General features: G+C 46.2%; 1 protein-coding gene across 1 annotated transcript in view; it reads left to right on the top strand.

The window, feature by feature from the left end:
- Nucleotides 1–25,830, top strand: part of rasgrf2b (Ras protein-specific guanine nucleotide-releasing factor 2b) — a 116,210-nt gene that overhangs the window by 9,052 nt on the left and 81,328 nt on the right. The gene's annotated exons all lie outside the window — the stretch shown is intronic.

Raw genomic sequence — 25,830 nt, 5'->3', positions numbered from 1 at the left:
CTGTGATCCCACTTACCCAAATGAAATGCACAGGGAGATGTAATGAAACACATACACACACGCACACACGCACACACACACACACACACACACACACACACACACACACACACACACACACACACACACACACACACACACACACACACACACACAGTTTTCTGATACTGTTCTGAGTGTGTAAAATGTCTAACTGGAGCCTGTTCACACACACACACACTTTCTCTCTGGATTTACTGTAACAGTCTCTGCTCAATAACAATAATTTTCAGAGTCAGTGAGCCTTATTGTCTTGACACATACAGTATAATTGCATTTGTATTGTCAGAATAAACAGCAAGTAGGGCCTTTATTGTGACTGTGCACTTACTGTATATAACAGTGCCTGTAAAAAATAATCCTTTTTGTTTTCATTATAGTATCTCAGTCATTCACTCTTCCCTTTTCAATCTCGTTCCTTTGCTTCTGCCTCAGTCTCTCGCTGCACGCTCTGTAAACAAATAATCAAGTGAAGTCACGTGTTCTTTATTGTCAAACACACACACACACACACACACACACACACACACACACACACACACACACACACACACACACACACACACACACACACACACACACACACACACACACACACACACACACACACACACACACACACACTTCTGTACATGTAATGCCTCTGCTGCGACCGCCAACCAGGGTATATGAGAGTTTACCATTGCTCAAGCTTCTTTTCAGATTTACGTTTTTTGGTGACTGTGGTGACCCTGTATAACCAAAGGGCCTGGTCGCTTGGTCTCTCTAACACTGCTCTTCATCCTCTTCGTCTGGACTCTGTCTATTATGGCGTGTTCCCAGGGAAGCCGACAGGGGGGGAGAAAGGGGTCATCTGTCGCAAGCCCCTGTAAAGAGGGGGCCCAAAATTGACTTTCCATTACATTGAATGTATTGGATGGGGGGCCCGTTCAAACGACTTTGTCCTGGGCCCAACAAAAGCTGTCAGTGGCCCTGCGCGTTCCCACACATGGTTTGTCAAATGGAGGATTTGCATCTGGGCTTGATAATAAAGGCTTTTTTAATGTAATACCTAAGCCATGCTTTGTGTGCTCAGCAGGTCATGGCGGGATAGACGGCCAACCTAAACAGTCATACATTCGTCTTTGAAAATCCATGTCTACAGCTGAATGAATGAGATTGACCTTGCTCCTAGAGCATGTACTGAATGCATCAGGAAAAGCACTCAACAAACCCAAATGCACTTCCTGCTACTGCCCTAGCGCCATATTAAAAAAATCTGCCAATTGCTCTCTCTCTGTCTCTGTCTCTGTCTCTGTCTCTGTCTCTGTCTCTCTCTCTCTCTCCCCCTCTCTCTCTCTCTCTCTCTCTCTCTCTCCCTCTCTCTCTCTCTCTCTCTCTCTCTCTCTCTCTCTCTCTCTCTCTCTCTCTCTCTCTCTCTCTCTCTCTCTCTCTCTCTCTCTCTCTCTCTCTCTCTCTCCTCTATCACTGGCCCCTTTTTGATCAGCATTAGTGCCAGAAAATCCCATGCTCATGGAATAGCAGCTGCCTTTTGTGTTGTTTCCTCCTTGCAGATTTAATCAGGAGAGGAGAGGTTGGCAAATGGGCCGAGTCATAAAGGCAGAATGGCACCATACTCTTTTCTGGCCGTCTGTGACCTGCCCCCTGCTGCGACTTTTTTTTCTCATGTTACACTGCAAACACACACACGTGCGTGCACACACACACACACACGCACACACACACACACACACAGATAAACGCACGCAGGCACGTACACGTCGCATGCACACAGGCACACACGGCCACGCGCCCACGCGTGCACTGCACACACAGATACAGTGCCCTCCATAATTATTGGCACCCCTGGTTGAGATGTGTTAAAAGCCTTAAAATAAATTCAGTGTTTATTGCAGAAGAATACTGTCACACTGAAAATTGTAGGAAAATGTAGCCTTCAACTCGAATGAATTGTAAGAAAATAAAAAAATCCCTGACTGAAAAATAATTATTTTTCATTAAATCACCTGTTCCACAATTATTGGCACCCTTAACAATTCCCAGGAAATAAATATAATTGAAGCATTTCTGTCATTTCTACAGTAGTTTACAAAGTTTACCAGAGTATGTAGGAACATTTAATTAGTAATTCATCATTTCCTGTTTCCCTGGGGTATAAATATGACGTGACACCGAGGCCATTTCTCTTATCCACTCTTAAACATGGGAAAGACAAAGGAACACAGCATACAAGTGAGGCAGATGTGCGTCGACCTTCACAGGTCAGGCAGAGGCTACAAGAAGATTGCCACTCAACTGCAGCTGCCCATATCCACTGTGAGAGGAATAATTAAGAAGTTCAAAACAACTGGAACAGTGGTAAACAAGCCTGGACGAGGACCCAAGTTTATTTTGCCACCACGCACAGTGAGGAGGATGGTAAGAGAAATCAAAAGATCTCCAAAGCTCACTGTTACAGAATTACAACAAATGGTAGCATCCTGGGGTCACAAAGTCTCCAAATCAACCATCAGGCGCTGTCTACACGCCAACAAGCTGTTTGGGAGGCATGCACGGAGAAAACCTTTCCTCACTCACAATCATAAACGCAAGCGTCTGGAGTTCGCCAAGCGGTATTGGGGCTTCAACTGGGACCGTGTGCTTTGGTCAGATGAGACCAAGATTGAGCTTTTTGGCAACTAACACTCTAAGTGGGTCTGGCGTACCACGAAAGATGCGCATGCTGAAAAGCACCTCATACCCACTGTGAAGTATGGGGGTGGGTCAGTGATGCTGTGGGGCTGTTTCGCTTCCAAAGGCCCTGGGAACCTTGTTAGGGTGCATGGCATCATGAATGCTTTGAAATACCAGGACATTTTAAATCAAAATCTGTTGCCCTCTGCCCGAAAGCTGAAACTGGGTCGTCACTGGGTCTTTCAGCAAGACAATGACCCTAAACATATGGCCAAATCTACACAGAAACGGTTCACCAGACACAAAATCAAGCTCCTCCCATGGCCATCTCAGTCCCCTGACCTCAACCCCATTGAGAACCTGTGGGGTGAGCTGAAGAGGAGAGTACAGAGGAGAGGACCCAGGTCTCTGGATGATTTAGAGAGATTCTGCAAAGAGGAATGGCTGAAGATCCCTCTTTCTGTCTTTTCCCATCTTGTGAAACATTATAGGAGAAGATTAGGTGCTGTTTTGTTGGCAAAAGGGGGTTGTACAAAATATTAACACCAGGGGTGCTAATAATTGTGACACATTATTTGATGTCAAATAATTATTTCTTTATGTGGGATTTTTTCCCCACTGAATAAATGCACTTGTATTGAAGGTTGGATTTTTCTCTTTTTTTCCATTTAGGTCCCATATTATTTAGAAAAAAATAAAATAATTGGAAGCTAAAAAACACATCTCAACCAGGGGTGCCAATAATTATGGAGGGCACTGTATATACACACAGACACACGCATACAGAGATAAACATACGCAGGCACGTACACGTCGCACACACACATGCACACACACAGGCACACACGCCCACGCGTGCACACACAGATCTATACACACAGACACACGCACACAGAGATCAACACATGCAGGCACGTACACGGCGCGCACACACATGAACACACAGATACACAGAGTCACAGAGGGATGACCCGAGCTGTCCTAAGACGTTGGGATTGTTTTTATTTATTTCCGTCTAGGTGACAATGACAGATGCACATTCATTTGTCATCTGTTGCTTCCTCTACTTTCGCATGGAAAGCAGCATGAATGTGTGTGTGTTGGTAAGTTGAGCCGCGGCTCGCAAAGCCAACAAATAGTTATGTGCAGCCCGCCGTGCCGCTTGATGACTCCAATGAAGAGCAATGCAGAGATTACATTACCCTGGCAAGGGATGAAGGCAAAGTGCTGAAATTGTTCTGTGGAGCACCAGAGAACAGGAGAGATGCACACACACACACACACTCACATACACATGCACACACACACACACACACTCACATACACATGCACACACACACATTCTCTCTCTCTCTTTCCATCTCTCTGTCTCCTCTCTCTCTCTCTCTCTCTCTCTCTCTCTCTCTCTCTCTCTCTCTCTCTCTCTCTTTCTCCATCTTTTTTCTCTCTCTCACACACACACACAGTCTCTCTCTCTCTCTCTCTCTCTCTCTCTCTCTCTCTCTCTCTCTCTCTCTCTCTCTCTCTCTCTCCGTCTCTTTCTCTCTCACACACACATACACACACTTAAACACACACACAAAGACACGGGCATGCACAGACACACACACAGCGCTTGCTTGTTTGCAGGAGGTCTGCCCAGCCCAGCCCTCATCATCATATCTCTTTGGTATTGCTTTGGCCTTGCTCATTACACCCTCCCTGTCGTCTCAGATTGAGAGGGATGTTGTTGTTGTTGTCGTTGTTGTTTGTGTTGTTTCGCCACTGGCCTGTGGCCTCCGCACAGCTGCTGAATACTCTCCAGTCTCCACACTTCCCCACAGGAGACGATGGCGTTAGGGCCGGATTAATGCACAGGCTAAATGTGGCTGCAGCCTAGGGGCCCCCACCTGCCAGGGGGGTCCTGATTGGCTTAAAGTAAAATAAAAAATGCAGAATTGTGACAAGATGCAATTTTCAAAAAGATATCCTTTTTGTTCAGTACAGCTCTAAGACATGTTACCCTTCTCTTAATTATGACACTGTCTATGTAAAATCTGTCGCGCACTTTGCCTTCTGGGGGGGCCCACAGCAACCTGTAGCCCAGGGGGCCCCAGGACCATCTTAATCCAGCCCTGGTTGTGAGGAGGCAAAACATGATAAAGCAGGCAGCACAGCCAGAGATGTGTTTCTAATAGCAATGAGATGCTATTGTATACACAATTTTTTTTTAATGTAGACAGACAGCATGATCAGACGGCAAGCTGGCATTGTGTGGAATGCCAAATTCCGTTTTTTGACAACTTTTAGTTTTTATTTTATTTTGTTGAAATGGAACTGCAGCATTTGAATCCATTCTGTTCTTGTATACGGGCATAATTCTTTTCTTTGCAAGCAAAGCATACAGTATACAACATAGCAATTACTAAGAACTTGTACTAGAATTTCATTGCTGTTGCAAGGAAAATGACCGTTTGATTTTAAATTAGCCTTTGAAATGTTAAGGTTCAGTAGACGGTCATGTTTATGTTTTTGACTCAGACAATGTACTATGTGTGTATTTTGTTTTATGACTCTGTACGATGTCTCGACTCTCGACGTAGCTCATCATCTATCGATTCCCTTCAAAGTAACATCATGACCTGCACATGTTGAAGCACTTGTGACGCCCGCGGTTAATCATCTTGTTTATCCTTTTAATTTGGCGCCTACACCGCATGTGGTGAACCTTCAAAGCTTAGCCGCCTTACACACTGCCTCCATAGCGTGACAGCAATACAGTATCCACCTCTACCTCGTTTCTACAGACACGCATCAGGCAAGGACACATGCAAGTAGAGCCGGGGTTCCACACATTGGCTGAGTAGCTGATAGTGAATTAAAAAAAAAAAAACATTTGCTATTTTATGGATCAAAATAGTCTGTGTAACATTTAACCTTAGGAATGGAAACAAAACCAGTGAAACCTTCTTAGCACCCCATCTGGTAAGGGTTATTGTCAACAAAATGGCTTGTGTGTGCGCGGGGGCTGTTAGTAGCCTAACCTGATCAATATGAATCAGTGTGACTCGATATTGCGTGTGTTAGAAAAAGGCAAAAAGACATTAGCTCCACACCACACAGGGATGGGTGGACGACAAACACCAAACTCACTGCCTTTCATCTCAATATAAGATGCAACCAATCACTTGCGCTCTCTCTCTCTCTCTCTCTCTCTCTCTCTCTCTCTCTCTCTCTCTCTCTCTCTCTCTCTCTCTCTCTCTCTCTCTCTCTCTCTCTCTCTCTCTCTCTGTGTTTTAAGTCAGTTGCAAGGACATGCATGCAAAGCATCAGTATTAACACATAAAACGACCCTTCACTCATGTGATGTCCAAATGTTCTTGGTCTGGAAGGCAGACAGCTTTCTTATCTTGCAATGGATGTAGAAAAGCTGGCTCATGTTGTTATAGCCAGAGCAGTTGGTCTGTTTGCCATCTAGATGTACTGACATCATTTGGTCAGAGAGAGTAGAGAGAGAGAGGTTCCATTGGCCCATTGTTTCCTGGTTCTATTATGGCCCCCCTTAGGCAGACCTAGGCAGACCTAAGGACTGTTCTATTCATTGTAGGAGCATTATGACACGCCCCTTTAGGCAGACCGGAACCTGGTCGCTTAGGTGCCCATAGAAACCTATTATGTTGGCATATCTCTATACTTAAAGAATCTCTGATTTGGTGCCTCAGAGCAGAGAGAGGATGCAAGAAATGACCAAATGCATCACCATCTGCTGTTGTGGTGTGGGAACAGACTGACACAGATCCAACTCAGTTTTCTATTTAAGTAGGTCTTCACATTTGCATGTAATGTCCAGTTATCTCAAGACACTGGTGTACATGTGAATTAATTCTGTCTTACAAGGGATGTTTTTTTTTTGCACCAGCATGTGAAAGTGTATATCTGAAAGTGGTATCTGTAGTTGACGTGTATTGAGGTAGTTACACAGACCAAGGATACATCTCTGTAATCAATATAATTTCAGAAGCCCATCTGAACATTTAGAGTTTGATTACCAAGAAAATGAAAATAATTGTCTTCTAAAAAAGCTGATTTCTTGAAGTAAGCACAAAGAACCAAGAGGAACAGTGAGTGTGAAAAATCTGCACATATAACAACTTTGTGTCAAATGCAGAATATTGTATCAGATGTAGACGACAGCCTAATGAGTTAAAAGTCGAAGACAGCGTGCTTTTATCTTGTACGTCTGCAAACACCCACACAGAGACACGCTAACCCTAAGCCAACGCACACAGTATATTGACCCATAAAACAAACCTGAACTGACGGTCGAATTGATGGTTTGTTACACTACTGGACGGGCACAGATAGGCAGGCCATTAAAATGGGAACAAAGCAGAATGTGTATTGGGGAGTTTGTTATGGGTGTCTGGGGAAAGTGGACTGCATTCTGTAAGAGCGATGATGTTTTTCCACCCAGGGCAGGCGGCTACTGCGATGGCTGGTGAACTTGAGTCAGCAGCAGTGGCAGCAGTGGCACTTCATATGTAGTCTCTTTGTGCATATGGGCATGCCGACGATCCCACTCACTATTTGCTGAAAAGTTTTTTTAAAGATATTTTTTGGGCTCTTTTGCTTGAGTAGTTCAGATACCACCGCGCTCTTCCGTGTGGTGCGTCTCCAGTTGAATAACTTAGAAGGTGAGAAAGTGGATCGCACTCGGAGACACTGACGAAGGCAACAGCCGAAACGTTTGTCTACACTTCTGCTGCTATGTAAAAAATAAGAAAATAAAAAGAAGAAAAGAAGAACCCGAGTGCGATCCACTTTCTCACCCTCTTTTGCTTGAGACAGGACAGTGGGAGGAAGACAGGAAACGAGAATGGGGGCAGAGAGGATCAGGAAATGACCCGGGCTGGAATCAAATCCGGCTCGCAGTGTAGCAGTCTAGTGCCTAGGCGTTTCAGCCACAGCTGGGCCATTTTTTTAAAACGTTTTTGAAAAAGGCACTTTATTCAGGACAGGACAGTGAAGGGTAGACAGGAATTGAGTTGGGAGAGAGGGCGGGGAGGTATCTGCAAATTCCCTGGGCCGGAATGGAACTCGACCTGCTTTTTAAGAAAATGTTTTCTGTCTCAGCCAAAGAGAACCTTTAAACCACCACCTGTTTTACAACTTGAACGCTGCAGCCCTCCAGCCCTCTTTTTCTCACTCTGCAATTAGAGCAACTTATTGTATGTTCAAGGCTGTTAGTAGCCAGCTTTGTTCATAGTTTCCAATATGTTTGATACTCTCAAGGGTATGCTGCAGTTAGTCATATCGTCTTTGTAATGTAGAGTACTTTTGTTAATCCCAAAAGACATGAACCCAGTAAGACATGGCCGCTGTTCTAAATGAGCTGTTACCAGAATGCCAATGACCAGGTCATAAAGTATTGACCATGACCCTGTGTGATGTCATTTTGGTTTTGACTATTGCAGTGTTCCACTGGTGGAACGGTACACATTAAGGGGCTACGGGAGGAAATGAAGGTGTAGTGAATAGGCTGTGGAATTTGTGTTGTGATGGTTGCTAAAAGTGCAGAACGTAGTGGTCAAACTCCTGCTATTCTTATCAGCAGCAGTGTGAGAAAGACTACTAGGCTCTACCACAGCTCAGGGAGACGGAGAAATATTCCCCTTTTTACATAACAGCTCCACTTGAACATCTTTAAATCTGGAGGAGGGGGAGGGAAGAATAAGTAATTGGAGGATAAATGGATAAAAATGAAAAACGGACAACCAAAAAAAAAAGAAGAATAGAAGAGGAGGAAAGTGCTGCTAGGCCAAAAAGCTGGGAAACAAAGAATGTGGGTTGCCATGGCGACGCGATTTGTTAGGTGAAGTGACATGGTTATAAAAATACTCTGGCAGTGCATGCACACGCACTCGCGAGAGATCGTTATGCAAGAAACATCTCCATCCATCCACCACCACCCACCCATCAACCCACGCTTCGCCACCAACCCACCCCCACCGCCTCCATCCCCCTGCTCACCCGTTCTGTTGACTTGGCTGTCTGACAGTTCCGATTATGGTAGATCTTATGAACTGCAACGATGAAAATATAACAGCCAGAGACGTGGCTGTACCGCAGGGAAGTGGTGTAACAAAGACAGTGCAGTGGGAACATTTATGAGGGACACGCACACGCACACGTACACACACACACACGTACACACACACACACACACACGTACACACACACACACACGTACACACACAGTGGGGAACGCTACTGAGGGAGATGAATGTGAGCTGGTGGATGCATGAGTATTCAGGCTCCTGTTAGCGATTTGGCTCGGCCTCTTTACCCAGAGAGGTTACCCTGAGGCTCCGCGCTGCACACTGCACACCCACTGGGGCACCAATCACCAGCCTCCCATACAGCCATGGCACACTGCAGAGAGAGAGAGAGAGAGAGAGAGAGAGAGAGAGAGAGAGAGAGAGAGAGAGAGAGAGAGAGAGAGAGAGAGAGAGAGCGTGCAGTGGTGAAGTGTGAACTCAAATATACCCTCGTTGCAGCAGAGACATTGCCTGGAGAGAGAGAGAGAGAGAGAGAGAGAGAGAGAGAGAGAGAGAGAGAGAGAGAGAGAGAGAGAGAGAGAGAGAGAGAGAGAGAGAGAGAGAGAGAGAGAGAGAGAGAGAGAGGGAGAGAGAGAGAGAAGTGGTGCAGCAGCAGAGATATTACTTGTGGGGCGGAGAGAGAAAGAGAGAGAGGCAGACAGAGAGAGAGAGAGAGAGAGAGAGAAAGAGAGAGAGGCAGACAGAGAGAGAGAGAGAGAACATCAGGGGAGTGATGCAGAAACCAAGCGAGAGCAACAGCCGAGCGAGCACGAAGAGACGAGAGCGATAAGTGGAGAGATAGGGTGTGGGCGCGCGTCTCTGTGGGTGGACAAATTGTGTTTGTGAGGGGGAGACTTTGAGTTTTTTTGTGTGCTTGACAGTGTGTTAACTGCGTGTGTATGAGGAAGAAAGAAAGAGAGATAGAGAGAGACAGATAAAGAAAGATTGACCAAAAAAAAGAGAGCAAAAAAAGCGAGCAAAACCTCAGCTAACAATCTGGTAATTGCTTTGTTGCCTCAGGACATGACCATTTGAATGACAGTGTGTTCCGGACCGTATCACAGACGTGTGCTTTACTGTACGTGTGCTAAAAGAGGCAGGGAGGCAATGCTGTGAATGAAACTGATAAGAGATATTTTGCTGGAAAATGGGAGTATAGTGTGAGAGAAGGGGCAGAGGGCGAGTGAGCTGACGAGATCTCTGAGTGCATCAACACTGTTATCAGCAGGTTTTTGTTCGGTTTAATACCCAACTTGCCATCCACGTTGCTGATAGCTATCTGTGGAATCTCTGCAAACCGAAACATAAACAAAACTCCATTGTCACAGCAAGTAGGTGGACGTCCACTCTGTGTGGTTTAGGGCTGTGATTGTGCAACCAATCAGGTTCCAGAAAGCACAGAATGAGGTGTTATTATTCTTGTGCAAACCTATGGTATTGGTGGACTTGTAGGTGAATGGTAGATGGCAGCCTAGCGAGCTAAACCCCTACTGCAAAGTAGATAGTAGATTTCTAGGCTAGGCGGATGGTGGACTTGAGGGAGAAATAAAGACTCATGACACAAATATTCAAATTTATTTGGACATGTATTGTATTGTTAACACTGCATATAATATGTCAGAAATGTTTGGCATCGTTATGTCAGGTAAACATAAGAAATACAAATACATATACTAGAAATACACATATATATACTGTATACAAATACACATACATTACATAAATTGACACATAAAACCTGATGAATTAATGTTGAGTGTGTGTAGCAGTTCAGGCAGTGGCTTGATTGAGGAGAAGCTGTTTGGCATTTGTTGGCTGCTGGCTTTATCCCCTTCCAAGCAGCTATGCCGGGGCGGGGTTTGTTGGTTGCTGGGGTGGCAACGGTACTGAGAGAAGGATGTTGAGTGTGTGAGACAGCTGAGGCAGAGACTTCATTGAGGAGCTGTTGGTGGATGGTGGACTTAAGGGAGAAGTGAATTTACGGGTGCGCATCATCAGTAGTGTTCCTCTGGGTCACGGGGGCGTTTCAGCCATTAACAGTACACTCTCTCCAGAGGCGGACAGCTGCAGGGTGATCAAACCTGAGCTAGCCCTGGAAGTCAACTTATTTGCAGACATCTCAGGGGACTATGCAATCGCAGCCGGCATCCAGTTCCCTGAATCAGGCTGACCGCATACCTCTTGTTGCACTACTTGGGGGCAAAACTGGGGTCATCATTCCTCTTCAGCCAAAGCCACTGGCTGTTCCTTTCAGCTGCCCCTGATGCTGCTTTGATGGCTGTTCACAGGCTCTGGCTCCTAATTCCCAAGTCCCTCAGATGTTTCGTGGTAGATTTTCCTTCTGCACCCAACCTCCACTGGGCAGACTTCCAGCCTCAGGCCGGCTCCACACTAGAGAGTGGCGGAACGGCCGCAAGACGATTGAAGTCTTTCTGCTTTGTTTCGGCCAGTGTGTTCTACTCGGCCTTTCACACCGAAAGCGTCGGCATGCGTGGTCAGTCCAGTTGAACCTCCCCCCACAGCCAAAGCTAGCGTGTTACTTTGCCATTCATTTGAACGGGACACCGCCGGTCCCTGCCGTCCAAAATCCGCTTGAGTTCTATTTTCCAAATGCAGCGCGGAGCAGAGCCGGCTGCCGCACCACTAACGGCCAACTACTGCCGGCTGGTGTGCAAGGACAGATATGTTTCCACATACTTTCGCCACTGCCGGTAAAAATCGCTTCTGTCCCGCAACGCTTCACTGCTTTGGTGTGAAAGCGGCCTCAATGTTAAGCTTCCACAGCCAACCCGGAATACCGCAGGTGTTTCCGCTCGTATGCCTCCTCCATGGAGTCCTCCCAGGGTACATGGCTACGTCTTAATCTGTTACCTGGCTATGTTATTCAGCAAATAGTGAATAGGCCCGCAGACGACCCAATCTGCAGTAAGACGCTACACAACCTCATCATAAACCTCCCAACGCCTTGACCCCATCACAAGCCTGACCCTTAGCCTGTTAACACCCCCCCCCCCCCCCCCAGGGAAGGATTGGAAGGCCTGCACTAACTTTTTTATATCGTATTCATCCATTTATAGGTTCGTTATGTCCTCGTCTGTGTGTTGCTTTGGATAAAAGCACCAGGTAAGGTCCTACTGTAGGGCACTCGTTTACTATTTGGACGACCTGGGTTCAATTCCAACCCGGGTCCTTTGCAGACCCTTCCCCGTCTCTCTCTCTCAAACATTTCATGTCACTCTCTCATACTGTCCAGTCAATAATAGTCTAAAAGACCCCCCACATTTTTTTTAAAGAAAACAAAAAAAGCATGAGGTGAATGTAAAATTACACAGTCGCTTTAATCCAATATGATTTCCCGTGATTCAGGTGTAGGTTATTGGTTACAATCCCTGGAGCAATTGGGGTTTAGGTGCCTTAATTGTTCAAAGGTCCCATCAGTGATAGACGGTATAGGTTTCAATCCGAAACCTTCTGTTTGTTTGAAGACCCAACTCCCTAACCATTAGGCCACAGCTGTGTATGATTACATTTGCAAACACTTCAACATTCTGCGGACAGCAAGGAGGTAGGCCCCAGCTTTACAAGTACTTGTAAAGTGTGTGTCTTTGCAAGTGTGTGTGTGTGTCTGTCTGTATTTGCAAACACGTTTATGGGAGATTATGTTTGCAGACACTGCTGATATAGCCCCTTGATGACATGCCTCCATCAGGGATGGGATTAAGTTTTCCCTTGGAGCTGTTCCAGGAGGCTACTGCTCTTGACAACAGACATGTTGATGCCTTGAGGAGCTGCTGTGCTCTGTAGCCTTCAGTGGGACCCAGAGGCGATTCTAGGGTCTGGTGGGGCCCCAAGCGAAAATGCAAAAGAATGAACATTTGAACTAAAATCGCCACTACTGTGATAAAGTGTGGGCTGTCATTCACTATTCTGGGGCTTGGGGGGCCCAAGCGGTTGCCTGCCTTGCCTGGTGGCAAGATGCACCTCTGGTGGGGCCCTAGGTCTGCTCCACATGATCTGATGTGAGCCACACTCATCCACCACAATCTCTCTCTCTGTCTCAGTCTCTGTCTGCGGGCCTGTCTGTCTCTCTGTATGATTGTCTGTCTGTCTGTCTGTAGGTCGATCTGTCTGTCTGTCTGTTTGTTTGTTTCTCTTTCTCTTATTCTTTCTCTCTCTCTCTCTCTTGCTCACTCACTCTTTCACTCTTTCTCTCGCACGCTCTCTCTCTCGCTCGCTCTCTCAGACTCAAACACACACAAACACACACACCACCGCCACTGCCTCCACCACCACACTCACAGTTTCCTTCTCTCACACTGACACAAACAGACACTCAAATTACAGTCTTTCTAAATTCACATTTATCACCACGCTATGAAAGGGTTTGAGTTTGCACACACACAAGCTTGCACGCACACACGCATGCACGCACGCACGCACGCAGGCACGCACACACACACACACTCACACACACACACACTCACACACACACACACACACACACACACACACACACACACACACACACACACACACACACACACACACAGAGTGAATGAGGTTGAGGGGGCCGCTGTCTTCGCCAATGAAAGGTAATTGTAGCGGCCCAAAGATATTACTCATGGCTGGTTGTTAAACTGTCAGGAATCATCAAGGTCTCATTAGGGAGTGCAAATACATTTGCTCTGTGTTTTCCTTTCTTTCTGAACCTCATTTGAAACTTGCGCTTGTTCATTTGCATATGGCTGCCTGGCGCGTCTTCAACCATGCCCAGTGCATTATGTTCTTTCTTACGGTCTTTGTTCATTTTTTGGTCTGATTTGTTGTTTTTTTCCCCATAAATGTTAATCCAGAATTGACTTTGCTCCGTAACACACAACAGCCAAGTCAGCATGTGAGAGTATTTATCAGATGTTGCTGTGTATTTTTCTTAAGACTAATTAAGTCACCCTGTAATCCTCTACTGTGATATTCCTTCTCTGCCTGGCATTCATTAGAGCGTTTTGCTTTTTTTGAAAAAAAAAAAAAAAAAAATCATGTACATAAATAGCAACTCTACTATGCTTCTGTGGCTACAGGCGTTGTTATGGTAAAATTGGAGCATTTGAGACAGAGCTGCATTACATGGAGTAATGCGGGGTTAGATGCCTTTCTCAGGGGCATTTCAGCGATGAATGAGGTCAGGAAATCTACAGAAGTTACTTACTATTTTAGTTGACCATGCAATCAGCCCATGTATGGAGTCTTGTGCCTACCCAATCCTGCAGCCACGTTAGTAGTGTTGTTTACCAGTCACAGGAGCAAGAGGGGCGAATAGACCAGGGCCCCAGGACTGGACTGGTCATCTGGCATACAGGGCATTTTCCCAGTGGGTCAAGAGTCCTTAGGCGCCGATGTTTTTGTTGTTGTTGTTTTTTCCTTAGAGACCAGCCAACAGTTTTGATGGGATGCCCCATTGGTACATTTTTAGTACATTAGTGTGAGGGGCTCGTCTGTGGCAAAAAGGATGTTTTTTTGGTGTCAGTACAGCCCTCCAGGTCCCCATATCTCACTGGTTATAAACAGAGCTGCCTGTGGTTTATGTAAGAGTTTATGTAAGAGTCTCCCATGTAGAGATGCACCGGATCCAGATTTTTAGGATCCTGCCGGATACCGGATCCACTGCTTAAGATCCTGCCGGATCCGGAACCGGATACCGGATCCTACGAAAGGGTCGAAACACATAGCCAACTCGCACACGTGGGCCCTTTTTATTACATTGGCGCAAACTATTTTTAAGATTCATTGGCTTACTGCCACACTGCCTGCATTGGCCGCTTCCAAAGGGCTTTCACTCCATACAGCGATTGGGGTTGTGAAACACTGACTGAAAACCCTAGGCTACGTAGAGATCCCCCAGATCCTGATTTTTAGGTAACTGCCGGATACCGGATCCACGGCTTAAGATCCTGCCGGATCCGGATAGTCTGAAAAACCCTATTATCCTGCCGGATCCGGAACCGGATCTTGGATCCTGTACATCTCTACTCCCATGTCTGCGGTGCAAACAGGACAACCTCAACTGGGACCTAAAAAGTCCCCGGCATTTTTGTCTTAACCCCATAGCACAGATCCTATGTTATCACCTTACTGTCACCAAAATTGTAATGGCTATGTCTTATATATGTTACTTAAGGCTCTCTGTACTTTCAAAGCAATGTTGTTATGAGGTAGTTTAGTATTTTCAGCATGTGAATAGGCCCTCCAGTGACCCCCATCTGCACTACTACACTGGTCCCTCACACACATACAAGCATTTTTCCACTTCTATATTGAAGATGAACCAATGTGTAATCCCGCAGGTTATGTCATTACTAGAGTCAAATGCAGATTATGCCTGTCTAGTGTTTTAAAAGCATGTACGAAAAGTTTAAAGCTGCACAGTGTAATATTTTTTGCCGTTTCTTTCCAAAATGCATGCAAATTCTATACAATAGGCCGATGCATATTCTAGGATGTACAGCACGACATCAAGGTAGCTCAATCTTCTGAGAAGATTAAGGTGATGTGATAGAGAATCAAAAGGTTCAATTTCCTTCGATAATTAATTCATAAGCTCTGCCTTCCCACACAAGTGCTATGATATATTTTCTCCTTTATGGCTTTTTATGGCTATTATAAGCAGGTCTTTCAAAGGTTAGTGGAATCCGAAAGGTCAGAGGAATGGCTATAGTGGCCCTGAAGTAATTGCCTTTCAAATACAGAATCACCACCTCCGTTAGCAGCGCTGTTTGACGATATCACCACTGCACATACACGTAAAACCCATTAGACAGAAAGAGGATTTGACTGTATTAGCATGATGATACGCTCAATACCTTGTCCAGTAAGTGGATGACATGTTTATCTTATGGCTTTATACCTGGCTATATTCTGTGGCTATACTTAACATACTCAACATGCCAGACACAAGAATGTGTGCCATGCTTTTCCTCAGATGGAATACAAACGTAATGAAATACGGGTTCAGACATATTGGTGGTGCGGTGTTGTTCCCTGCTTCGTATTAGGCTCTACTCCATGCGGTAAGGCCTGAGTGCACCTCAGTCTGCCTTCGTGTAATCTAGTTTGATTGATGCCTGATCTAATGAGTTGCTGATCAGTAGCCTAGGCCTTCAGTGTGTTTACACTGTTTAATCGTCAGTGCTAAGTAATGCTATCCTATCACTGGCATTCTACGCCAAGTTGTCCTAGCTCGTGTCTTTTATACTTTCTTCATCATGGCTGCCATGTGTGCCCTATTCTACTAATATGCAATTCACAATAATATATAACCATGATAGAGATGACAGTGTCCTGATTGCTGTAATTATGTGGGTATAACCCTGAGATCGTCTCCCCCAGTTAACTAGACTTATTGTTCCCTTAATATCACTGCCAAGTTGTTGCAATGGATTGTGGTATTGTCCTCTTCATAATACATTCATTATTTGCACAAGTATGGTACCAGGCTGTGTTGGACCCTCACAGTATTCAGGCTACCATCCAGCTAAAGCCACAAGGGCAGTGTTGCCAGTTTGGGAGGTTACCCGCCCAATTGGGCTGCTTGGGATAGCCGTCTGCGGGTAAAAACGGGAAAAATCAGGCATTTGGTGTTTTTTCTGCAGTTTTATGCCCATAGAAATCAATACAGTTTGTTGAAATTGGGCGGAATTTAGTGCCTGCAGGCAGTTTTTGAGCACCTTTTGGGCGGGATTTGATCACACACATCTGGCAACACTGAACAAGGGGTGTTCTGCTATCTTTTATCTTTCAAACAAACACCTGCTGCACTTGAGGTAAATTAGCTACTCTGTGGCATCAGGTTTTTGTATGATTTCATATGATTTCTCATTGTAAGACCTTTGATAAACCCTGTTTGTATGTGTGTGTGTGTGTGTGTGTGTGTGTCTATGTCTCTCTCTCTCTCTCTCTCTCTCTCTCTCTCTCTCTCTCTCTCTCTCTCTCTCTCTCTCTGTGTGTGTGTGTGTGTGTGTGTGTGTGTGTGTGTGTGTGTGTGTGTGTGTGTGTGTGTGTGTGTGTGTGTGTGTGTGTGTGTGCAGGGGAGAGAGAGAGATGAAGGTGGAGAGAGAGAGAGCTATAGAGAGGGGGGGAGATAGAGAGCGAGAGGGAGAGAGACCTCAGTCCTCCCTCGGGTCCGCCTGACAGTGTTCTGCTTCCCGTTCTCTATAGCGAGCGCACCTGCTGCAGTAGCCTACAGCACTTGACACTTTTCATTTCACTTGCAGATGAGCCCCCGACCGTCTGCATCTCCTGGCCACAACTCACAGCACCACATATGTGACTAGACACAGGAAAACGGGCCACAAGTAGGCCTGATGGGGGGCATATTGAGTTAGATCCTGAGGGTGCAGATTTCAAACTTTTCAATGATACGGGTGCCTTACACATGGAAATCTGCTAATGTCTCAATAATCTGTGGCCTTTTGGATATACTCATCTCTTGAAGTAGAAAACAGACAATTCAGCTCTGAAAGTTTCACTTGCCAATAAAAAATACACAAAGTTAGCCCCCATGAAGTCCTCAGACTTAAGTTTTAGGTAAACAAATCCTTAGTAGCTCCTTCAAGACATCACCTTGCACATTCTGCAACAAAATGAAAATCACTAAAAAAGAAAACGAAACCTTTAACAGCGATTTTATCAGTTTCACGGACATGTGTCTCTGGGAATGAAATCCAGTCACGTACGTGTTCCTGCCAGCTTGCCTGGTACTGTTTAAGTGCAGCCCACTTAGATGCTCCCTTGCTCGCTCGCTGCTGGCGAGAACCAGGCCATTTGAGTCAGCATATGCAAATGTTGTACTATTATTGCCATAATGAAGCTAGAGAACAGAGATGAGCTGTGGATATTCGCACATTTCTGTTTTGTTTCTATTCTTTGTTTTGTGTGATTGCAGCCAAATTTGTACTTGCATGCGAAATTGATAAATCTCATGTCAGTCTCATGGAATGTTATAACATCATTTCAGTACAGTAGTAATTTCACCCATGAACCATTCAAATTATTTTTGGGTCATTATTTACTGCATATGGTTGGTTTATGAGCCACTTAATGTTGCTTTAACCCGTTAAGACACAGCATTATAAATGTGATGTTACCAGAATGGCAGTGACCAAGTCGTAGTACATTTCTAAAGGCCCTGTGTTATGGTAGTAGCAGTAGTAGTAGTACTATGGTAGTGAACTTTTCAGTGCCTATTACAGTGTTGGAATGTCGTGCATTATGGGGTTAATCTAAATAGAGTCACTTCGCTTAGAAAAATGGGTTGGCACACAGTCCATGACATCATCCCATCCCGGTACACGTCTTGCTTTGACTATGCCACTACAGTGAGTGGGTGGGCGGGTGAGTGAGTGAAGCTCAAAATCTGTGGTACCCGTCTACACCTCCATTTCCTTTGGCTTTGATCTGGTGATGAGTGACAGTCAGACTGAAGTCTGGATCTAAAAAGTAGTCTGCTGTCACTGAATTAGTAATGAAGACTTTCTAGAAAATGAAATGTAAGACTACAGGGGTGCATCTCTCAAAGGGCGAAGTAGCTAGTTGGTTAGCAATGTTGCATAGTAAATACTATAAAAGTTTAACGTTAGCACACAAAGTAACTACTGCTTGGAGTAATGTGCACTCTGAAGTAGTGGTGACTTTGAAAGTGAGGCGCCTCCTATCCGTATCTGGACAGTGAAGTTGAAGTACAGCTGGAGTAGATCCATTGAGTCCAGACATCACCTCAGCCACCCCAAGTAACACACAGCGCTAGTCTACTTCAGAGTGTGACTCCACCCATTAGCTAAACTTGTAGTACATATTTGACCACAAATGTGTCAATATCTTTTAATCCTGTGGTGCAAAAGCGCTGAAAATCAATCGACATGCACACAAAGTCATGATACAGCTGCGAATTCACGTCATGACATTTGTTCGTGAAAAAAAAATGTCATATCCTTGGAATCTGATGAATCCCACACTAATAATATACTTTTAGCTGTATACCGATTGAATTTCGTGTCATTTTGATGTGTAATTTGTGAAATATTTAGATTAGAAAGTATTGGTTACTCCCGGAAATGCGCTAGTGTACGTGTCAAGTACTTAAATTTTTTTGGCGCGAATTTCATTTCATAGCCTAGGGGTATTTACGCTTGTCCATCAATGGGAAGACGCGAGCCACGCGGGTTCGAATCCAGTGTGCAGCATGTCGACAACAACTCGTGAAATCGTGTTTTGGACTCTACAGTGTAACACATTTTCCCTTGGCTGCACGTGTGTGTTGGTAAAGCACAAAATAAATAAACTATTTCTGCCAGATATTTCCAAAATTGTGGCACTGCAACCATGTGGATTCAAACCAGCGTGGCTTCTGTTTTCCCATTGGGATGCAAGCGTGAATACCACTAGGCTATGCAATGAAATCCGCGTGAATTTTTTTTAGGGATATGACAGTTCAACAGGCGATTTTCCGGGAGTAACCACAACTTTATTGTCCAAATATTTTACAAATTACACCTCGGAATGAAACGAAATCCAATCGGCATGCAGATAATACTGCATTATTGGTGCGGACGGTGTCAGATTGTAATGCCACGGCCGTGTTTTTTCACAAAGAAATTACAAGGTGTGTTGTGGAGGAAACAGCGGAGTCACGGTGTCGTGACATCCAATCAAATGTGCTGGTGGTGGTTGTACACTATTGCTTTCTACTTCACGCACTGAATTTAGGAGGAAACAGCTGAATCATGACTCAGCAATCATGCTTATCTCTTGTTGCTTCTTTGGTCACGCACTGCAATGCCAAGAAAGTAAGTAGCGGTGTGGACTCAGGAAAGTAGCCACACTACTTTGGGCTTACTGTGGGAATAGTAAGGTTTCGAGAAATGCACGTATTTCGCCTTGAAGTAAGTAGATAACTACAAAGTACATCTGTAGTTCAATGCTAACATTGGAGAAACGTACCCCTGAGCTGCAAAGATATTTAAATGTAACATCTTTACTTTTATAACAGGGAAAGGTTCTTTTTCTAACTTCGCTCGGTGTTTCACTATGGGATACGCTTGGGCGTGACCATCTATGGAAGCTCCAATGACATTACGTCTGTCAAAGACAGACAGTCGACGCAGTCGGGCTCCGCCCGCTTGGGGTGTCTACCCCCGTCGACACGCTGAGTCCAGCATTCTCGCTTTCTTCCCGTGAAGATCTACTACAAGCTCCTCGCACCTGCCAAGGCTGTGCTCGCTTAACCGTTCACAGACGGACCGTCCAGGACCCCGTCGCCGAACGCGACCGCGGCCGGTAAGTGCTATATTGTTTGCCTTCGTCAAGAAGTGCATTGAAGGTTTGCAGTTAAGTCAGCTTACTTTCCAACTGTAGTGAAGTGTCCGCGTCGTGGCGAACTTCAAGTTTAGCATGGCGGGCTACCTAACCCACCTAGCTACCTAACTTCAGCTTAGCCTGATTTAGCTACCTCTACCTCCACCGAGCACTCGGGTGCCGGTGATAACTTAATGGTAAGCTACACCGTACAACAGGGAGCGAGAACGCCTCACTCGCTACTCTGTTTGACTATTTTCATCTGTTTTCTGTTTGTAACCCACCGCATGTAAACCCACTCGGCGGGAAACAAGTTGCTAGCTTCGATCTGTAGCTACAAGTTTAGCATGGCGGGCTACCTAACCCACCTAGCTACCTAACTTCAGCTTAGCCTGATTTAGCTACCTCTACCTCCACCCAGCACTCGGGTGCCGGTGATAACTTATTATTGGTAAGCTACACCTTACAACAGGGAGCGAGAACGCCTCACTCGCTACTCTGTTTGACTATTTTAATCTGTTTTCTGTTGGTAACCCACCGCATGTAAACCCACTCGGCGGGAAACAAGTTGCTAGCTTCGATCTGTAGCTACCCCGCACGTGCGGCTAATCTGCTAACACTGGTGTTAACTGAAGTAATCACTTGTTATGACGAGTTCTTCGAGTAACACTACTCTCCTCTCTCTTTTATTCTGAAAGATGCTTCAGGCATTTCCCCCGCCATAGGGAAGAGTGAAAACAAAGAGTGAAGAGCCCGTTGCCTCCCGTGCCGGCGTCACGCAGCCCACCATGGCGGACGGAGAATCCCAGGTCTGCATGGAACCCTACCATGCACATGCAACGGTTGCAGGCCGCCATACCTGCACCACTGCGTGGACAATACCAGAGGGAATTCGGGAGCGGAGGCTGAATGTGGTGATCGTCACTAACAGCCCCCATGCACAAGTCAGACTCTGTGGATACCATGCCACCCGAGGACGACCCCAGCTTAGGCTACCCCCTCTCACAGAGAGCAGGAGGATACCCAAGCATAAAGCACAATATCAGGGACATCACGTCGCTGCCCCCTCGACCCCAACAGGGGGGTGACCTATCCTGCAGTAATCAAGGCCCCCCAGTGACCACGCTGACTCGGCGGCCCTCTGCTCAGGATGCAGGAGACAAGGAAAGGGACCAGCAACACTGCCCCCCAACCCCCCTCCCTCCTCAAGTCCAACCTGGCCACCCCTCCCAGCAGTCCTGGCCTGTCTGAGAGATGGCCCCCTGTCACTGGAAGCCTCACAAGTATTCCAAATGTGCCCTAACCGACGGGCTGTGTCGACTATGTCCAACATCGCTCTCCCCTGCAAGAGAGACTGATAGGTGGGCGAGCCGGTCCGATTGCTCTCTGATGCTGTCACCAGGTCCAGACGGACACGGCAAAACAGACACTCGGGCATCATCTACACGCTGCACCAAGAGCCCGGCGCTGTGCTGGTGAAGATGAGGGAGACAAGGTCTCGGCAAGCAGAAGGATGATGCTCTCGGGGCGAGCCTGACACACAAGCCGCCCCCAGGCCCCAACCTCCCAGACAGATCAACACTGCCAAGGTAGTCATCCTATGGAGAGAGAGGCCATAGCCTGCACCCTAAGGGCTAGAACGGTCAGAAGCTCAAGGTGCTTCAACCCAGAACAGAGGCCCAAACTGTCCAAACGGCCTACAGGACCCAGTGGCGGACCTGACAGCCCAGACTCACTTGTTCCCACGTCCTCGCCCACAGCGGAGAGGAAGATGGAGAAAAGGTTATGTCTTACAGGTGTTCAAAATCTGAAACTGCAGACAAAGTGTCACCAAGCACAAATCACACCCAATCTCAGTGTCCAGTAAATATACATTATTCGCACCTAGGCCGTGGGCCAAAGGCGAATCTGTTGATACAAAATAAACGCCAATGCTACACAGAGGGTAATTTCACCAAACTGTTCAGTATACCAAGGTGTTCAGTATACAAAGATCTTTATCTTCCTAGCAAGGGCCAGGAACGATTTGGTCAACACATAAGATGCACATAATGCATGAGAGCGGTCTCATCTCACTAAGGTGTTAAGTAGACTAAGGTCATTCGCACCAAGGCAGGGCCAAGGGCGAATTTTATTAACACAATATACACACATTGCGTCTCACCAGACTAAGGTGTTAAGTAGACTAAGGTCATTCGCATCTAGGTAGGGGCCTAGTGCGAATTGTCTTAACACATAACAATGTTAACATGTTATAAACATGCACACTTTGCATCTCACCAGACTGAAGTGTTCAGTAAACAAGGGTCATTCGCATCTGGGCAAGAGCCAAGGGCGAAATTGTTACTACATAACTTACACAAGTAATGCAAAGCAGTATCACCAGACTAAACTGCTCAGTAAACAATTATCATTTGCATCCAGGCAGGGGCCAAGGGTGAAATTGTTAACATTATGCACACAGGGGATACTATCACAGTAGTCTCAGCAGTGTTAAGGGAACAAATACCCCTCGCACCCAGGCGAGGGGCAGATTTGGTAACACCCAAAGGTGGCTCCCCTTACAGCCTAGGGGTAGCCTCAACAGACCAGTGTGCTTTAAAATAAATAAAGAATGCCATCCCCATCCAGGCCTTGGGCCAAGGACGGAGTTGTTATTGAGAAGTCACACACGAGGTGTACAAGTACAATGTACTGACACCAGAAATCTCTCTCAAAAATAAATACGGTACATAAATAAAAAAGGGGTGCACCACTGTCATAACACCACCAGGGCGCATCATTTCCCCTTTATTGGCAGCGGAGACATAGCAGAGATCTCTCCGGTGACGCTACTAGTGTGCGTCACGTCACGGCTGCGTGGGTAACGTGACTAACGTCATAGAAGAGCGACGGGTCATGCTCATCCATGACGTACAGTACACAAACGCAACACTACTTTATTCCACGGTGAGTGGATAAAGAACTTCTGTTGATCACAAAACCACCTAGGTTCAGTTGAACACTAATTTAAGGCAGAGGTACTACTCTGTTTAAGGTCAGTAGACTGAGTTCTCGAGTTACGAACGAAGAGACCCCTTCTTTTCTACTCTAATGAGCCGTCAATGGGCTCTGTTCAACATACTGCGCGATCTCAGCTGGAAAGCGCATTTTACAGACCGTCTTATAAAAACAGGTATGCCGCAATCGCATACATCTGACAACAAGGTGCTTTGTCAATCATATCATCGTCTCGATTTTGGGGTTGTCACAAGAGGTACAGCAGATGATCTTATCACAAGGCTGTAGCCTGTCTGAAATCAGAATGTGTATGAGTTTCGCCGCCACGGCAAAACATACAGCATCTCGCTGCCTCAACCGGCGATTGAGGACGGCGTTAGCCCCTCTGACAGGCTTGGGATCAGAATACTGTAATTAAGACAATTTCCCCTATTGCTCCCTCTCGAAGGAGTCAGCATTAGATTCCAGGACGGCGCTAAAGCATCGAGTGAATTTGGGTTCAACAAGTCACCGTTACTAGTAGTCAGACAAGGTCTAGACTACAGTTGGTGTAACGGCATCCGCTATTACGGTAGCGAGAGGTGTCTCTCTATGATGAAGGGCTTTTACAGTAAAGCTTACTGGCCACGTTGTTCATGCAGTGGCTTCACCATCGCACGTCCTGGGCGACCATATACATTAAGTGTTCTGGGCCCTGAAACATTTCCAAAACGATGTAGGTGGTTGAGGAAACTATTGCTGGGTCACAGTTTCTGTTAAGTCTGCAGAACAGGGCCAAGGGGAACATCCTCTCTACTCTCAAACATCGGCTTGTGTGGGGCAGGGGTTGGTGCAGGTTTTTGCTATCTCTACACCTTGTAAGGAAACACACAGTGCCCTCTATTCCTCCTTGGCATAAAAGATGCACTAGATTGCTATGGGCAAAACACCCTGCTCTATGCATTCCCACCAATAAGCAATAACCCCCACACTGGTCAGTCAGGCAACAGAGCCTGCTACTGATTTTGTTGGCCCAATTATGTCACCCTAACATGGGGTCACGATTGTGTAAGGTTGTTCGGAGGGCCCTCAGGGGCCCCACCTCTACTGAGAGATCCTCTCAGACAAGAAGCGATATTTATAATTCACACCTAGACAGGCTGGTCCGGTAGGCTCATTCTGTGAGAGGTAGAATTCAGACGCAGTCGCCCTCTCCCAGCAGTCACCGAGACTGTACTAGGGGCGACAGCAGCATACACACTTCATACTTGGTCATAAATGGCGTGTGTTCAAGGTATGGGGCACACGGAGACACTTCTCCCTAACGCCCTGTTGTTCAGCTTCTTAGATTCCTACGGGATCTTATACACAGGGTTAAAGCCTTTCCCAATAGGAAAGTTTACCTTGCTGCTTTTTCAGCCAGCCACTTAAGTTTTGAGTACAAGCCAGCAGGGTAGTACCCCTTGGAGACTTAGTTCTGGTTAAGTTGAGCTACACGCTCACCCCTCCAAATCACTGGTTTGAAGTTTAGCTTGTCAAGACTGTTCTAATACAGCATTAACCACCATGAAATGAGTGAGTGAGGCCCTCTTGGTTTACAATCTGACTCTGATTTGAAGAAGGTGCGTCTTCTCCCCATTACAGATTCGTGCCCAGAGCAGGACTTTCTTTAGATGTCGGAGAAAGGACCTGGATGCCCCGCACCCTGCCCCCTCACTCAGAGGAGGGTCAGGAGCTCAACTATGTGTGTCCTGTTAAAGCTCTGTGACTATACAGAATTTAGCAGAGTTCAACTTTTTGTGGCGGCCACACACCATAAAGGACTACCACTGCCACATCAGGGGTTGTCTCATTGGATTGTGAAGTCTACAGCGGTTGCCTATCAGAATAATGTCTCGCCGGCCCCTTAGGGACCTAAGAGCTTATGCATTAACAGGAATGGCCAATTCCAGGGCACTGTCCACGGGGTTGCCAATGGTAGGCCTGTGCAATGTAGCGAACAGGGCCCCAGGGTACACGTTCGCCCGCTTTCATGAGCTAGAGGTATCTAGCCGACACTTATCTCACGCTGTACTAGGATCAGACTCCCCAGCAGTGATCTAAACATTCTGACCGATGCTACTGTAATAAGGGATTTACATAGCGTGCATTCCGGGAGTGGGCTATATCTCCCATAGTGAAACACCGAGCGAAGTTAGAAAAAGAACGTTAGGTTATGGCTATAACCCTCGGTTCTTTGATAACAGAGTGAGGTGTTTCACCTATTTTTCCCTCCTTGCACTAGTTGTTAGGTGGGGAAGAAACCGTTAAGAATGCTGGACTCAGCGTGTCGACGGGGGTAGACACCCCAAGCGGGCGGAGCCCGACTGCGTCGACTGTCTGTCTTTGACAGACGTAATGTCATTGGAGCTTCCATAGATGGTCACGCCCAAGCGTATCCCATAGTGAAACACCTCACTCTGTTATAGCCATAACCTAACGTTATATATGCTACAGGGGAAAAATGCAAAAGTATATACTACATACTATATATAAGCATATACTATAAATGGGTCAATGATTACTTTTTTTTTTGGGGGGGGGGGGGGGGGGGGGGGGGGGGGGGGGGGGGGGGGGGGGGGGGGGGGGGGGGGGGGGGGCTCAGACGTCAGGTGGTTGGTCAGGTGGTGGTCAGCTAATTGAATTAGTAATTTGTACCTCATATCCTGCACTGAAC

The sequence above is a fragment of the Engraulis encrasicolus genome, chromosome 3 (genome assembly GCF_034702125.1).
Source record: "Engraulis encrasicolus isolate BLACKSEA-1 chromosome 3, IST_EnEncr_1.0, whole genome shotgun sequence".
Classification (NCBI taxonomy): Eukaryota; Metazoa; Chordata; class Actinopteri; order Clupeiformes; family Engraulidae; genus Engraulis; species Engraulis encrasicolus.
The sequence above is the reverse complement of the archived record's forward strand: the minus strand, read 5'-3'. Positions and strand labels throughout refer to the sequence as shown.